The sequence below is a fragment of the Sinocyclocheilus rhinocerous genome, unplaced genomic scaffold (assembly GCF_001515625.1).
Source record: "Sinocyclocheilus rhinocerous isolate Xijiao unplaced genomic scaffold, SAMN03320098_v1.1 scaffold364, whole genome shotgun sequence".
NCBI lineage: Eukaryota > Metazoa > Chordata > Actinopteri > Cypriniformes > Cyprinidae > Sinocyclocheilus > Sinocyclocheilus rhinocerous.
In genome coordinates, this window is record NW_015659024.1 from 844611 (window position 1) to 847862 (window position 3252).

The following is a 3252-nucleotide window of genomic DNA, read 5'->3' on the forward strand; positions in this document are numbered from 1 at the left end:
ATATTTTTGTAACATTTTGGTATAACAACTCCCCCTCCCCCCACCAAAAATGATATTTTTGTATTATTTTGGAATTTATTTTCCCCACAGAATGACCAGCCTACAAGAAATATATGCTTATAAATGAATCGTTATGCTATATTATTACAAAATATTGGATTTAATCTTTTTAAACTTCTTTCAGTTAGCACAGGATTTGTATTTCTTTTTGGGACTGATTGATCGTAGGCCCCACTGATTGTAGGCCAAACTGATCATTGATTGGTTTTTGAGTAAAAAAAAGAAAAATCATTATTTTTGAATAATTTTAGCAACGTTCATTCAAAAACTGAGGTGCATAAACTCAGATCAATGAGGCCTACGATCATTTTTTTAAAGTACAAAACCAAATTGACAAAAGAGTTGGTGATAATATAGCATAATGAGAGATTTTCAAACAATTTGTAAAAGGCAGGTCATTTTTGATTGCAAGCACTGAATTGGGTAAAGGATTGTCAGCGCAACACAAGCTCCAAAAAGAGTGGTTTTTATTTTTAATGCAGCTGCTTGAGTTTGTGTTACATTTTTTGTCGTGTATTGCATGCGCATTTGTGTAATTTAGTGATAGTAATAAACATAAAATGTCCAGACATTTAAGTATCACAGCTTATATCACTTTTACTAGTATACAAATTTTTCAAAATTTGTAAATAGAAGATTACAGGAGTACATTTTACAGGAAAATACTTTAATACTTAAAAAAATGAGCAGTGTGTTACTTGCCTTTTTTGTCATTTTCTTGTGAAATTTACTAGCAATTTCTGAGGGAAAATAGTTTCAAATTAAATCCTACACCAATTTTTGTTACAGTGTAGATCTTTCAATAGACTGACTTCTCTCCCCGAGACTTTTCCTAAATTGTTCAAACTCTTAACTTTGACTCATGTTGAGCAGCAGAATGACTGTAATGCGCTTTCCTCTATAACAGAGCCTATGTTTCTCCTAATCTCGTCATGTGTGAGAGGATTTACTAGGACAGATCAGTGGTTACTGGGTTTATTACTCACACTTGATTCAAGAATGGGTTTATGGAGAACTCTCTCTGGTCTTTACATTCAGTGACTCTCAATCCTAAATACAGTATGTGCTTTCAGCCTTGCAGAGTACCAATAATTATTCATTGTTACTAACGTTATTTCAATCCTGTCACAGTAAGCTTGGACTTAATTGACTTGTTATTTGAATAGTAGCTGAATAAATTCTGGTTGTAACAGTGTACCGTGTGTGCAAATCACACACTGCAATTGAAATAAATATTATGATAATGTTTTTTGCTAACCCCACTAAATTCAAAATGTTTCGAGGTTGAACATTATGGGTGGAAGAGCAATGCACAAATGTCTAAATGCCTTAGCAAACATCACTCCATCACACTCATCATTTACAGTCAATATTTTTGTGCTTTGTGCCAAGAACAATATTTTTCTGTAAACAATTAATCACTATGCTTTTTTCCATAACAAATGAAAACAATATTGTGATAAATATCAGTCAAATATCAGTTGTGATAAAAGCGCTCAAAGACTCAAGATTAAATGGCATGGCGGATTAACCCATAAGAATTAGCTTTGTACATACTTGATGTAAATAGGTTTATTCAGTGATTTTAAGTAATTTTTAACTTGAATAAGACCAGAATTGTTTCTCAGTGTAAGATGAGAATGTGCCTTGAAATGAAAATGGCCCAAGACCTCTAATTACCATCACTGTGACATGAACAACACACATATATTTAACTAACTAAACAACATAAACCAGATTAAATGGAGCTAAAACCTCTATTCATTCTAAATGACAGCTATTTACACAGCCCCATACATATTTAATGTGTTCAGGAGCAAGGGATTATGGGTTTCCCTCAGCCACAATGCTTGCTAGAAGATTTATGAAAGTCTTTTTAACTCAACAGTATTTACACCAGTCAGTGCACTATAGAAATCAATGCAATCAGTGTTTGTCTTGTTGCTTGGCAAATTGGATTGAAGAAAGGCGAGAGTTGGTTTGTTTTTAAAATGTAAACTGCTTTTCTTCCAATGAAAGCACAAGTTTAATTAGAGAAAGCATGAATAACCCACTTAAACGACAGGTGTTTTACACTGTCAGATTATATGGCACTAAAACTGAACAAGTGACGGCAATTTGAATATCCTTTGAGAGCTCTGAGAAGCAGCATTGACCTCATGTGGAAACTTTCCTGCTTGTAGAATATTGATTAACATCTGTATTCTCCGTTTACAGAGTTTTCATCCACCTCCTGATATTAATGGATGCTTATTGTCTGTGAATGCATTCTTTCCGTATCCATCACGAAGGCTCTTCACTGTAGTGGTCTCTCTTATCTCTTGTGAAGTGTTGGTTTGAAAACTGCCTGTTCAATGAGCACACATCATCCTGGTGCTTGTAATCGGCTCAGAATTGTTTGAGTCAGAATCGCCCCCGGCAGATCCCAACAGCAGCGGTGAAGTGGGGCATTTTCTTACGCGTGGTTGTACAGAACAGCTTCATAATATATTGTTTATTTAGAGGAGCTAAAGACATAAAAGACCTACTTACATGTACAGGAATTTTGTTTTTCCACTGAGGCTGGTTAAGATTAAGAAATACATGCTTTTCCTAGAAATATGTGTGGATTTGTGCCACGGCGGCCTGACGGATTCTTCAGACATGAGGCAAATCATGTCCCATAACTTAACATTTCCACTTTAATATTCATCACAGATGATCACTACAATGTTCTCAACACAAATATACCATTTAGTTTGATTTTCTATTTATTTGATAAAAATGATAACATTACATAACGCACTCCTGCAAAAAGTGACTGTTCTCAATAACTCAATACTTAAAGCGTTATTCAATTTAGATGAAAATCTATATTTAACTAAAATATATATGTGTGTATTTTAAAAGTAACATAGTTACCATATTCTGTCAGGAATAACAGGTTTATTCTGAAAATATACCTTTTTACTGTAAAGTTTTACATCTGTGTCCCTATGTCTTGTAAACACTGTCAAATTCAATTAAATTCATTTCTAAAATCAGGCAATATCAAAACCACTCTTCATCTTGCCTAGACATTGGCAATTTTTTTTCCATGTTTCACAAGAATTGTGTCAAAGGGTTAGTTCACCCAAAAATGAAAATTAGCCCATAAATTACCCTCAAGTCATCCTAGGTGTATATGACTTTCTTCTTTCAGACGAATCCAGT

The 3252-nt window shown here is 33.9% G+C and overlaps 1 protein-coding gene across 1 annotated transcript in view; it reads left to right on the forward strand.

Moving 5' to 3' along the window:
* The window catches only part of LOC107723266 (feline leukemia virus subgroup C receptor-related protein 2-like), a 19795-nt gene that overhangs the window by 7454 nt on the left and 9089 nt on the right, over positions 1 to 3252 (forward strand). The gene's annotated exons all lie outside the window — the stretch shown is intronic.